Source organism: Octodon degus, unplaced genomic scaffold (genome assembly GCF_000260255.1).
Source record: "Octodon degus isolate 3935 unplaced genomic scaffold, OctDeg1.0 scaffold00153, whole genome shotgun sequence".
In the NCBI taxonomy this organism is placed as follows: domain Eukaryota; kingdom Metazoa; phylum Chordata; class Mammalia; order Rodentia; family Octodontidae; genus Octodon; species Octodon degus.
This window is the reverse complement of record NW_004524729.1, coordinates 3,991,012-4,005,348: the sequence shown is the minus strand read 5'-3', so window position 1 is coordinate 4,005,348 and position 14,337 is coordinate 3,991,012.

Sequence of the window (14,337 nt, the reverse complement as noted above, 5' to 3'; positions counted from 1 at the left end):
TGCACCCAAAACTGGTCTGTCCTGTAGGAGATTCCCTAGGCTCTGACCTGGCCATGAGGCATGAGAAAAACAGAGGTCAGCTTCCTGGAGAAAGAAAAAGACACTGTGTCCAGCTTCCCGCTGGCCAGGAGACGCGGCCCTGCATAGGGGGCCGGGGCACCCCAGACCCTGCCATCCCTGGGGACAGCCTTGACTCTGGATGTGTTTGGCAGACTGAAATCCTAAGTAATAGCTTCAAGTCACCTTGCAGAGGGAGATCTAGGGAAAAGGGGGAGGAGCACCCCGAGAGAGAGGAGGGCGGGGCTGTCGGGAGACGCCGGCACAGCCCTCTGCCACCAGCTTCTTGCTTTATGCCCACCAACACAGTCCACCCTCCCTCCCAGGCCCCCTTGGAAATGGCCACAAGCCCTGTTGGAGTGCTCATTTCTCTCCTGAATACAGAAGGAAAGCCCGAGAGGCCCCTCACTGTCTGCGATTGCAGTAACGGGCATGGTGGCCTCGCACCCCTGCATGCCTCTTTCCTTAGAGGAGCCGCTCTCTCGGGACAGGCGGCCCTGGAGACTTCATTTTTAACCTCGGACTCCCAGCCAGCATGCAGGCTTTCTCCTTGATTTCCGATCGGGATTTGGCTCAGGTCAGCTCTGCCTCTGGTCTGTGCTGCGACGTCCGGGCGATTGTCCCGAGTGAGGCAGCTGTGTGGATGGCATCCCCAGCACACTGCCCTGCCTGCCCTGTGGGGCATCACCCCGGCTCGCACGCTCTCCTCCCACAACCCTCACACTTCGCACACAGGGAGCCTGAGGCTTTTCCAGAAAGCCCCCGGTGCATCAAGAGGGGGAACGTGGCAGGGTCCAGAGCTCCCGCCGGCTTCTGAGGCTCTTTTGTTTCCTCACTGCTCCCCTGTGCCTCCAAACTGTGTGACAAGAGCAGGGTGTGGTGGCATGTGCCCGTGACACCAGCACTCGCTGGAGGTGAGGGGGCTGGAGCCGGAGGCAGCAAGTCACCCACCAGGACTCCAGGGTTTAAACAGTTTCCAGCACCTCCTGTTCTGCTAGGGAAAGTCCTCAGGGGAAGGGCAGGCGGGGAGGGTGAGAGGCCCACCCGCACCACTCTGACATTGGTGATGGCAAGGCTTGTTTGGCAACTCAGCAAGACCGTGGACCAAAATAAACCCTGAAAAAGAGGCTGGGAATGCAGCTCAGCGTGAAGGCCTCAACCCAACGCTCAGTACCCCCAAAAAGAGCGCTAGTCACTCTGTCCTTGATCCATGCAATAGGAGGGGAGGCGCTGCACTGGTGTCACGTGATTCCCCAAGCCAGCCCAGCTTCACGATTTGGCCGTTCACATCTCTGCTGAGAGACTGAGAACAAGGGAGGGTGGGGAGCAAGATGAGGCGGAGAGCGCTGCCTGGAAGAGCCTTGCTCTGCCTCCCACCGCAGGCCCAGCACCCAGAGGCACAGCGGCACCCAGCCTCGCTCGGCGACCGCCCTGGCGCTCCGAGCACAGCCCCTGTCAGCACAGGGCGAATTAAGTCCTAATCATAACTGCTTTTGTCTCCTGATGATGTTTTGTCTTATATGACAATTTCTGCAGAAATAATTGATTTTATGGCTTGATTTCATTCCCTGCCTATCATGTTGAAGACATAAACACGTAATGAGATTGTTGTCTAACATTCACTGAGATTAAATGCCAGCCGAGTATCTGGGATTAATCAACCCTGTTTCTCATTAAATTATCCAGGGCGACTGGAACGTGCAGGCAGGTTTTGCTCAGCTTGCAACCTGTCCCCGGCAGCTGGGGCTCAGATGTGCGTGGCGATCCCCAGGCAGCCAACAGCACAGGCCCCTGAGACGGGTCACTGGGAACACCAGGGGCAGGGTCAAGGTGCCAGCGGGACCTTGGTCTCCAGCAGACATTTGGAGGAGTCCAGGTGGCGGCATGGAGCAGCCCTGGCCTCCGCCAGCAGGCGAGAGGGACACGGGTGGGCCAGGAGGAAGTCAGGTCCGGGCAGCGGTGACGACGCTGGCCCCAGCTGGGACAGGGCTCTGGTGTGCCCCAGGCAGCGTACCTGGCCGCGTGGTGCGAGCAGGACTCCCACTTCCCGTGCAGTTGCCCGCCAGGGCAGTGAAAGCCGTGCAGTGCGTGGAGAGGGGACACCGGTCACAGGTGTGCCCAGGCCAGCTCTGTGGCCACGAACCCATCAGCCCAACTTTAAAGCCTGGTTTCTAGTAGTGATGATCTACACATGTTCACCCCACACGATTGCAGCTAGAGCTGCCAGGCCAGACGCAGAGTCCCCACTTGAATGTACGTGTCAGATTAGCCACCAACCGCTCTTCAGTACCAGCATGTCCCACTTAGTGCTTGGAGTACGCTGACACTAAGACGTGGTGTGTCATCTGCAATTCAAACAACGGCACAGGCTGCATTTTCAGTCGTTAAAGTGCCTTCGGATTCCCGGTGGTGCGGCTGCTGTCCTGCTACTTCGCCTTTTGCAATCTCAAGCTGTTTCTTCCGTACCTACAATGCACCAGAGTCTCTTTCCGGTCACAAAAACGTTGGCAAAAACCAAGCATCCAACATGTGAGGCTCCAAGAGCGAGTGATCCGACGAGCTGAGTTTGAGGCAGCACTACAGCTCCTCTAGGCTTACGGAAAAACCCAGTGCAGAGAGCAGCCAGGGAGCTGTCGCGTCGGCCTTGCCCTGGAGCCCCGCCTGGCAGCCCCTGCAAGCTCCCTCAGGCCAGCACAGGTCTGCAAGGCCACCAAGGGGTTCTGCGAGGGGCTGAGCTCATCGTGCCAGCATCAGTGTTCATCGCCTCGGAAGGGACTCGCCGGGCGGAGAGCGAGCGGGCAGGGCCCCACAGTCCCGCTTTGCCTCGCACCCAGGGCATCTGAAGCACGCACCAGCCAGGCAGCTGCGGGCTGCCTGCTGTGCCCAGCCTTCCTCTGCCCGTCAAGCCCTTCTGCACAGAGCTCTTTGAGGTTCCGATCGCCCCTGCACAGCTCAGGAAGCAGCTGGCCAGCCTCCTGAGCAGCGTGGCCTGCAGAGGACCCCGGAAGAAGTCTGATGAGCCCCTCCCCTTCTGCCTGCTGCCCCCGAATCCCTAAGAAACCCCACCTACCCCAAGGGACCGCCAGGGGCTGTACCCAACATCCTGCTGCCACAGAAGCCACTGGCTCTAGCAGCGTGGCCTGCAGAGGGCCAAAAAGCAGCCAAACCACACTTCCTCAGAAGCTCGGCCTGCTGGGTCCCCAGGAAGGACTTGGGAGTGTGGCCCACTGTCCCGATCTCCTGAGAAGGGGCTGAGCAGCCTGTTCTCTGAAGGTCAGTCCTCCACAGCGCCAAGCGCACCCTCTGGCCCCTAGACACGACTGTGCAGACTCCTGAATGGGTGGCCCAGAGCCATCTGAGGTCCCTCATGCAGTGCTTAGGTGTGACAATTGCCCATCTGGGCCCAATGGGCTGGTCCTGCCTGTGTGCCCTCACCCGGTGACAGTCATCCTGCACCCTGTAGGACAACAGTGCGGCACTTCCTCACATAATCCCACAGACATCCCACACTGCAGCCGGGCAGAGGTGCTGAGGGGCCAGGGCCCCCTCCTGCCTGAGTGACCTGCATTCGGCTGGGTTGCAATCCCACTGGCCCTGCACCCAAGCCCTGATGCCTCCAGAGACATCACCAGGATGGTCACAGCTGGAGAAGGCATCACCTGGAACCCAGGCCCGCAGAGCGTGTCTGACCCACACCCTAGGACCCACCGCCAGCAGGAAGGCTTTCACTATGAGAGCCGCAGAACAAGGTCAGCAGGGGCAACCGACCCACAGCGCGCGGAGAGATGCACTGTAGGGACGCAGCGTGAGACAGGCCTGTGAGTCCTCCACAGGGGCTCCACAGGTTGAGTCTGTGGGGCCCCAAAGCAAAGGGAATCAGCAAACGGCCTCACAGGAACCACTGTAAGGAAAGTGACTGCGATACCTGAAAGATACAGGCCAACGGTTCAGATAAGCACTTCATAAAGGGAGTGGGAAATTCAGCAACGAGATGGACAGCCTAGAAAGGAATAAATTGGAAATCTTGGACCTAAGGAACTCACTAATTGAAATAAAAATACAGTTGAGAAAGTGAGCAGCAGAATTTTTCAGGCAGAAGAAAGAATTTCCGCACTTGTGAGTGGATCTTTTGAAATAACCCAATCAAATAAAAATAAATAAACTAGAAAAAATGAGGAAAGCCTCTAAAGCTTACAGGGCACCAGTAAGAAGCAGATGCTCCCAAGAATTAATAAAGTCTGAAAGGAACAACAGGTACAGTGAAATGGAAAGAAACTGAACATAAGGAATAGATGATGGTGATGAGGGGAAGGAGAAAAGATAGGAAAAAAAGAAGGGGGACAATCATGCAAGTGTGGGTACAGGACAGCTGAGATGATTGTACTATTAATTCCCATCAGTCTTTTTTGAAAGTAGTTGCTTAAAATTTCCACTTAGACTAACTCTATTTGCTAATATCTGTAATCTGAGCAACTACGTCGAGGACAGCAACATACAATACAAAAGCCGCAGCTGAATACCTCGCACCTTGTTCTTCTAAATGTGTACCATTTCTAATATCTTGTCAATTATTATTATATTCATTTTAAAATAAATTAAAAAGTAAAAAGGATAAGAAAAATGAAGGCTTATTGAAAGGAAGAGTTGATGTTTAACCAACTTTGACCAACTTTGCCTACCTACATCTGGGAATCTGAGCAACAGATTCGACAGTAACAGTACTTAATCTAACAACCGTGGCTTATTTTCTATTCTCATTTTGAAGTTCTGCACCATCTGTATTGTTGTATGTTGCTTTCTTTTTGTCTTTATTATTGTTATTTGTTTCTGTTTTTACTCTTTAAAATAAAGTGAAGCAAACATTCTCACTAGGCAAGAAAGAGGAAGGGGGAAAGGCATAGAGGGCCAGGCATAGAGGGCCAGGCTACAAGCGACTGCTGAAAACTCTCCGAGTCTTGGGACAGACGCAGTGGTCAGGCCCAGGAAAGCCAGGATAGAGCAGGTCTACAGGACGCCCTCCGAGGAACATTTAAGTCAAGTGAAGAGAGCCAGCAGGAAGCTCGGCATCTTCGTGAAGGCCCACTGGCCCCGTGCAGGCTTCCTGGCAGAGACCCTGCAGCCAATGGGGTGGGGGACACACCAGAAACCCTGCGTGAAGGCCGAAGTGCAGGCTGGGAGCGTGAAGAGGACTCGGGCACCAGGTCAGAAGTGAGATCCGTATGTGGAGAGGACAGCTTCCCTCTGGCCCTGGAGGACCAGGGCGGTCACTGCACTGGTGGGACTCTGGGTTCAGCCTGAGAAGGAGAGGCTGAGTGCCAGCCTTTGAAAGGACAGGTGCGTTGCCGCAGAGGACGTGACCAGAATCCAGACCTCCTACTAGGCTGACTGGCATTATTCATTAAAGACCTGTTTCGTTTTAGGAAAAAAAGTTTAATCTGGCCCCATCGCCGTGTCAAGAATATGTCCACCTGTCCATGTGCGAATGTCCACTTAAAGAGTTACACTGGCCTCTGGGGGCCGACCAGCCCTGAGGACCCCTGGGGGCTGCAGCGAGCCGGTGCATGGGAGCTCCCTGGGGAGGTACGTCTGCACCCCCTAGAAAGGCGCTGGTGCAGCGAGGTGCAGAGGGAGCTTTCTCTTGCCCTTGTTTGCACTGAGGCCAGCTATGGTACTGTGTGCTGGGGCGCAACGCCCTCTGCTCACAACTGAACAGGAACGAGGTCTATTTCGGCACACACTTTCAGAAGGTTTGGTGTTGGGTCCATGGCTGATGCCTGCAGCGCAGATGCGGCCTGGTGGAGGGGCCTGCCGCAAAGAAGAGTCACTCACGCTGTGGAGGCTGGGAAGTGGAGGGTGGAGCAGAGCAACTGGGCAGGGAAATGCAGGGGTGCCTCCAGGCTGCACCCCAGGGAGCCGCCTCCTGCCAGCCCCCCCAGCAGTCAGCTTCGACCCTCCTGCTGAGCCCGGAACCCCATGATCCCATCGCCTTCTTCTGAGAGCATGAGAGTGTAAGGGAGATTCCAGACCTAAACCACTGCACAACCTCAGTGTTTCCTTACAGATCTGGGGACAGACTGATGTCTTTACTGACCACACTGCTGTAACTAGCTTAGCACACATGGCTCATTGCTGGCCAGCAGCAAGGAGAATCTGAAGTCCAGCTTAACATCACTGTGCAGGGTTCAACTCCTGAGTTCGTGACACTGATTCTGACTTAACCATGGCCCAAGGCACAGCCGCAGTCACTGTGCAATGTCTGAGGTAGACACTGGTCAACTCTGACAGGTGCTCCAAGCTTCTACCCAAACAGCAGATGCTGGGCACACCTCTGAAGTCACAGAAGCTGCCACAGGCCACCAGGTGAAACGGGTGGAGTATGAACAGCCACAGCACCAGGCCAATGGGAGGAGAGCCACAGACATCCAAGGGAAGGATGCCCACGCCTGTGATGGGCCCCCAGGCAACGACTTGGAGAGGCTTCTGGGGTGCAGAGGCCTATCCTTGGCACCTGTGACAGCGGGCGGGACGAGGTCACGTGAGCGGGTAGGAGCGCATCCTCCTGCACAGGAAGGCATGCGCCCACCCAGTACTGTGCTGCATCCCTGACAGCCACTGCCCTGACTCGTGAAGGCTGGCAAGGTGCCACAGGCCCCAGCAGCCGTGGGCAGCAGGGCGGGACAGCGTCCGCATCTGGGATGCACAGAGCTGGGGAGGAGGGGGACTGCGGTGGCTTCGCAGGGAGAGAGATGAGCGCAGATGAAGCTTGCGCTCGCCGCCCACACAGGACTTCATGGAAGGGGGCCAGAGCCCCACAGCATGGGATTAGCAAACGAAGCGGCCACCACTGACATTCCCTGACATTGCCGTCCAGACACTTAACATAATTAAGATCCATTGCCATGGAAACTGAAAAGTAAGGTTCTCGCGTGGCCAGGCGTGTTCTGAAGCAGTGCCGCAGAAGTTCTGTCCCCTGCACTGGGAGGGGATGGCTAGTGGTCGGCCGCGGTGCCCCCTGGGGAGGTCCCCGCCCCCCACCCCCACACAGCCCAGCGCCTCCGCAGCTGATGTACATGAACCCTGCTCTTGCATCAATCCTCCCTGCCTGGGAAGGCTCTGGGTTCTAGGGGACCCCATTTGCCCCACAACTCCACTGCTCCGTGCCACAGGAATGACAACTGTCCCTTCACTTTAGAGAAGCCCCGGGGGCCATCTGAGGGTCTCTGCTGGGCTGCAGCTCCCTGGGGACGACTGAATGAGACCCGGCCCACACCAGGATCTGGTCCAGGATTCAGAATCTTCTGCACCTTGGAGGGACGCTGGAGACCTGCAGGTCACGCCGCCCCACGGTGCCACATGCACGGGGACCTCTCCGCGTCAGCTTTCAAGTGCACAGAACCCCAGGCAGCCTTCCCAGGGGGCACCATTGTCCATTCTGTGCTTGGTCCCTTGGCCAGGAGAGGTCCTGCGCACAAGCAAGCATCGCGGCACACGCTGTGACACTCGGCCTGCTCCTGAGCTGGCTCTTCGGGAGAAAGGCTTTGTGTGCATGTGTGTGGGCTACCGCTCAGCATGCTCAGATGCAGCCTGCGCAGCTAGAAAGGCCGCCGTTCCCAGTGGCCTCTCCTGCAGGAGGTGGGGCTCCAGGAGCCCAGGCTGTCAGCTCTCGCCCTTCCCCCAGGGCAGGGCAGAAAGGGCACGGAGACCCTCCGAGCACCGCCCGCCTCGCCCTTTCCGAGCCCCAGCAGACCTGCCAGATGTCCTTGAAGTTGAACGGAGCTGTGAAGGCCATGGTGCCCCTCGGGTGAGAAGTGGAGGTGCCCGTGATCCCCGCTCCCTCTCCTTGCACAAGACAGTCCTGGCTCTTCTGAGTCTTCCTGGAAGGGGCTCCTGGGCTTACCCAGTGGGAACGTTTCAAGTGGAGCTTCTGTTGCCAGACTATAGCCAGGTCCTTCCGGATTGGCTCAGGCTTCAGGTTCCAAAGGAAGAGCCCCAAGCCAGCCTGCAGAGCCCCCCTGAGGCCAGGGGGAAGCTGAGGACAGGCAGGACACCGGACCACAGCACAGGGATGGGGTCGCAGGGCCACAAACCCCAGTCACGCCTCAGGCATCCACAGCGCCTCATAGCTGGGTTCTGGCCACCTCCCTGGCAAGTGAGCATCCTAAGCTCATGGTGGGATGTACCTTGGAGGGACTGTGAAGGCACAGTTCTGGGCGGAGCGACAGAACCACCCAGAACCCAGAATGCACGGGGTCCATGCAGCTGCAAGGAGGCTCAGCAGGAGGTGCGGCTGCACATTTGGGGGAGTGGCCACGCCTTGAGGGGCGTGACCTGAAAAGCCAGGGGCGTGGTTGCTGTTTGAGGGACATAGGGGCCAGTTTCAGGAAATAGACAAGCTTTCACTGTTGTGCGTGGACAAGACGCAGAGCCTGCGGTTGGTCCCTGTTGTCCAGGAGCCCTGGAGCAGCGCAAAGTGCAGACCAGTTTCCTGTGCCCAGCCGTCCAGCTCCCAGAGAGAGGCTTGGTAGCTCTGGGGTCTCCGAGGGGGCTGCAGGGGCAAGGCCTGGCTGCACTCTTTGCACCAGGAGGAGGCGCTGGTGGCCAAGTCCCCCCCCCCCCCCCCGCCCTGTGGAATGCGCCTGCTCGGATTTGTGAACTGGCGCTTGGCAAGACCAAGGCTTCACATACGTGTTACCTGCAAGGAGAGAAACCTCAGCCTGCTCTTTCAGGGAGTGGATTCTCAAGTCAGACGTAAAGCAGGCTGCCCTGAATGCTGGGCCAAAGCAGCTGCTGTGGTAAAAGCGGGGCCTCGTAAGAATCCTGCTTCTCCAGCCCCAGGGAGAGCCCGGCAGCAGCTCGAGGCCCCGCTGTGCACAGACCTGTCAGGCCAGCAGCCACCTCGATCCCAGGGCCTCTCTCCAGCAAGGGCTCAGAATCCCCAGAACAGCACGAGCCCCTCCGCGGAGGACCTGTGCAGGGTGATGCCACACATGTCTGTGGCCGCCACGCTTTCGCTCTTCAGGCCTCCCGCCCCTATGCCGGCCTTGCTCCTTCTCCTCTTGCTTTCCCCTGGCCTTTCCGTCCTCCCATCCTCTGCCTTCTCCGCTTCTCTTCCGTCTTCTCCTGGGGTGACGTCCTCTAGCTCCCCGGAACTAGCACCACCTCTCACCCCCTTTCTGCAAAGCACGCTGCCTCTGCTGCAGCAGCCCCAGGCCCTTTCTCGCCTCTTCCTCCAGCCTGGGCTGCGCACCAGGTCTGCAGAGAGGCACAGAGCAGAGGAGGAAAGCACGCTCACTACAGGGACAGCGCTGAGCGGGGAGCAGGCTGGGGCCTGCGAGCCGCCTTCTTAACCTGCTGCAGCCACTGCCGTCCTTGCAGCTGGGCTCACTGGGGTCAGGGCGATGAGAGAACGCGGGGTGCTCCCGAGGAGGCCCCAGCTCTTGGGGGGCACCTGGGAACTGTTGATGAGATGCAGCAGCAGCAGAGGGAATTCAGGGACACATGTCCAGAGTGCTGGGTGGACCCCGACTCAGAGGGGGCCCTGAGGCCCTCATCTTAGTGCAGTGGGAATCTTAGTGGTCCCCTCATCTTTGTGCAAAGCAGTGATCTTTGTGCAAAGAGATTGATTCCGAACCCCGGGCATGTTCCCGAAGGCCAGAGGGCCCCTCCCTCCACACCGGGCAGCATGTGCTGAATGTTGCAAGGCCAGTGAAGAGCCCAGGGGCTCAGGACAGCAGCCAGGCCACTCCCTGGAGCAAGGCTGGAGAAGCCCAGGGAGAGCGCTGGGTGTGGTCCGAGCCTTTGCAAGTAGCCAGCGTGAGCGACGCCAGGAAACGCTCTCCTGGGCGCAGTAGCCTGTGCACAGCTGAGGCTGCAGTACTGGCCCGTGCCACTGAGTGCTTGCTTTGCTTTGCTTCACTCTGGGGGTAACTGACCAGCAACCGACTCACCAGAGCAGGAGAGCCAGTACTCCGAGCTGCAGAAGCTGGTGCCCGGTGAAGAGGAGCACGGCAGCCCCCGAGTCCTGAGGCTGAGGGGGCGGGGCCTGAGGGCGGGGCCAGGAGGCCTGCGCCTTCTCTTCAGCACCACTCGAGCCTATGCAGCGCTAATAGCACCTTGAGGAGGTAATTATTTTATGTCTTCTTGTACGTTTGGAATATTCTTCTGCACTTTAATATTTATAGCATGTTTTTCTAAAGCAGCGATTCGCCTGCACTAGGAACTGCTCAGAGTTCTTTGGAGCCCGCACCTCGTCCCGCACCCTTGGGGCCCCGGGAGTTGGCCGGGTGCGCTGTCCGCGGCCGCGGGCCTTGGCAGGGGAGGCGGCACGGAGGTGCACGGGTGAGCAGAATGACACTTGTGATGGCGAGCGTGCGCCCGAGATGGCTCAAGGAGAGTCCACGTGATTGCCTTCTCATTAACCTTGAAATAGAAAATTCCTCATGAACATTTGTCCAGCGGTCGCCCTTTGTGGGGCCCCCGATCACCATAATAGCACCCTCAACTCCATAGTGTGTTTAACATCTGTCCCATGGAGGTGCCCCTCGCGCTGCGCTAGGCCAGCTGTGACAATAAGATCACCCGCAGTCTCCACTCCTGTGGCTCCGGACGCGAGCGGATCCTGCACCCTTCCCTTCACAGCTAGCGCGTCCACTTCCGGCTCCTCCACTTCCGGCTCTCTGGATGCTCCCACTGCCCAGGGCCACTGTCCTCAGAGTGCGCAGGAGCCCACAGGGGCCACTCACACCCAAGAGCGCACTCTCTCCCCCCCGACCCATGGCAGCCTGTGATGGGACACGTCCACCCCTCCAGGGAAGGCCCAGCTGTCCTGTCACTCCTCTTCTCTGTCCACTGCACTGGGCAGCATGTGCTGCCTGATGCAAGGCCAGAGTAGAGCCCAGCGGCTCAGGACAGCAGCCAGGCCACCCCCTGGCATCATGGCTGCTGGGCACAGGGCCCTCTGCAGCCCCACAGACCCCGGAGCCTGTGCTGCTCCTCTGCCTCTAGGCAGCAAAGCAGAAAGAGAGGAGGTTCAGGTTGTTGTGGCTGCAGAACCAGAGCAGAGACCTTACTTTTGCCTACGTTTTGGGAAGAGACGGGGAAGTGGGTTGGGCACAGGTCCTCCGCTCAGTCACAGGCAGGGCCGCTGGCAGGGCGCCCACCAGGGCCTGGCCCTGAGGCCTCCAGGAGGAGCTTGGGCTCCCCGTGAGAGCGAGCACTCCCAACGTGCAGCCCTCACAGGGCGTGGGAAGCGGGGCCGGTGAGTCCTCAACCCCCCACACTCCTGCCGGGCAAGAGACGCAGCAGTAGCCGCAATAAGCACTCTGGGTACTCTCTGGCTCGGGCCGGACCTCCAGCAGGAGCCGCAGCTCTGGTTTCGCTCAGCGCTGTGTGCTGAGCACTTCAAGAGAACTCCTTTCCCAGGAGGATTAAGAAACGTGCACAAAACCGAAAGGCCACACTAGACTGCTTGCTCCTCCCTGCATCTGAGCCCGAAGGGACCCGGCCCGAGGCCCCCTCCCAGCCCCGAGTGCCCGAGAGAAGGCGGACCCTGGCCAACTCCCTGCAGCCCCCGTCTCCTCCTGGGGAATTTCAGTCTGTTCTCTGCACTAATTATGGCCTGTCATCTGGAACAAATACCTCATATGACAAGAGAGATAATTAATACGCGCAGAGAAAACTTTCCTTTTTCTTAATTAAAGCACACAATTCCTTTTAAAAGCAAGAAAATACATCTATTGTCTTTCCCCGGCAAGCGCACACTCCAAAATCTGTAGAACACTGTGATTTTTGTTATATTGTGCTTCCCATTTTCTTTCCTTTTATATATAAAAATAGTTGGCAGCTCGTCCTTTTTTGGAATAAATAGTATGTAGAAGAGCCGAACGGCCAGTGATGATGACGGCTACTTAGCGAGAGCCTAATGTGTACTCGGCATTTTGCAAACATCTGTAATGTCCAGTTGCTCTGTGCAAAATTACTATCATTCTGACTTTAAATGTTTGAAACAGAAGGAGGGTCCAGAGGTTTAGGGCCACCTCACTGTCGGGTGCAGGCTGATGCGGCGGGCAGGACCCGGGGCCCAGCGCTCCTGGCCTCACCCCGAGGCCAGGAATCCTCAGGTTTGGAATCCAAGCAGCTCCAGTCCTCTGGGCCCAGGCTTCGTGCTGGGGCATGACAGTGAGTGACAGACAGTCAGAAAGCTCCACCCAAGGTGGGACAGCAGGAAACACGGATGCAGGAGGAAAGCAAAGAGGCCAAGGGACGAAGGCAGGGTCTCTGTCCCCAGTGACACCCCTGACAGTGTGTGAGCACAAGCAGCCCCCCAGGGGCAAGGGTAAGTATCTGCCCCCCAAGATTGGCTTGCAAGAAGCACAAGGAAAATGGGTCCAGAGCTAGCAGACAGCTCGATAGCAGGCCGTGGGAACCGGCCACCCCATGCCACCTCAGGAAACCGCAGGCTGGGCCGGATCACCTTGGCCAAGGTCACCCGGGGAGGTAAGCCCAGGATGAAGTTCTCATCCCCAGCATCTACGGCTTTATCCCCGGCGTCTGGAAGCAGGCAGTGCTGCCCCTGCTCCTCCTGATGTATGCGCTTTTCTCTCCTGAGAAATGTTCGATCCTATGGCTTTAGCCATCAAGGGAAAAAGAAAGAAGCCACTGCCTGGAGGGTCACAGCTCCGGCAATTTCTTGTAAGACTCCTCAGCTCCCCTAAGCTCTGTGACTCCCCGTGCCTGCCTAAGAGGACGGCAAGGGCGGCACACGCTCTGCCTTGTTCCAAGCACGGCCTGGAGCTGGCAGTCCTGATGTCCCCAGGGCCTCGAGTGGCAGGAACAGCCATGTCTGAGGCCAGGAGCTGGCTGGGAACTAAGAAAAGTTCAAGCACCAGTGCCTGAAAGCTTTGGGTAGGACTGAGTCCCCACGATGAGGGACGGAGGCTGGGAGCCCGCTGGTTCTGCAGCCCGAGAGGGGGCAGCTGAGCCTGGCTTCGGGGTCGGGTAGGCGAGGCGCCGTGTGTGCCCTGTCTGAGGTGTGGGGACAGTGAGTGTCAGGGAGAAGAGCCACACCCGTGTCCACTGCCTGGAGGGTCACAGCTCCGGCACTTTCTGTCCTGGGGTCTGGCACTGCCCATCAAGGGAGACCATGCGGTGGGAAACAGTGGCCTCAACGGGCAGAGTGTGGCTCTGGTTTCAGCTGTGGACCCGTCGTGCCTAAGGCCAGGGCAGCCGGTCAGGAGGCCAAAGCCGATCAGGGAGAGCTTCAGTCTCTGGAAGATGAAAAGGAGGATGGGAGGAAAGGATAGCGAGCCTGCAAAGGCAGGTGGACCTGGCCGGGAGCCAGCGACCACCGCCGTGGAGCCTCACGCGTGTACGGCACAGGTCTGAGCAGCGTTGGGCCTAGAGAGGGGATGGGGCAGCGGCCAGGTGGGCACAGCAAGGCAGCTCTGGGCCTGGGTGGGCAAGATGGTGTTGTGTGGTTCTGAAGGCTTGGACGTCAGGGCTTCGGCCTCAAAGGAAACCCTTCTTCCTGTGGAGACACTGGTTTTTGGAATCCCTCTGCTAACCCCCAGCCATGCCTGAGACACTGTAGCACAACCCCTGACCTGGCATGGTCGGACCCCTGGGCAGGAAGAAGAGGCCTTGCTCTGTGATTTACTCTGGCAGCCTTCCCTGAGTGCTCTCCCGTGTGGACGCTGGGCCTGGGAATGCGCCCGGGGGTCCAGCACAGCCTCCTGCCTCAGCCACCCAAGATAGATGGTAGAAACACAAGCCTGTTGGGACCGCACAGCACATGGCAGGCCGCCCCGCCCTCAGCCGGCCTGGGGCAGGAAGCGTGTCACCAGCCTCCTCGGGAGCCTGTGTGCCAGACTTCACGTGTGGGCAGTCATGAAAATGTGGACCTGTCCACCCCTCCGCTGAGCCACCAGCCAGGCTGCGCCTTCTCGCTGTGGTCTGTCCCTGCTCCCTAGCTCTGGGCATTAGGCCTTGTACACCTTTTGTTAGATTTGCATGTGAGGAATTCCCTTCGGGGAAGGCTCATGTAAACGGCACTTTATTTTTATTTTAAAGAGGAAAACAAACAAACAAAAAAAAAATACCAAGAACAAAGACAAAAACAAAGCAACCTAGAACAATGACAATGGTACAGAATTTCAAAACGAGTAGAAAATTAACAACGGTTGCTGTACTATGTATTGTTACCACCAGTTTTGTGGCGCAGGTTCCCAGACGCAGGCATGTAAGACTGATGGAGCTAAGGACTGTAACTGAGCACCTTCACGG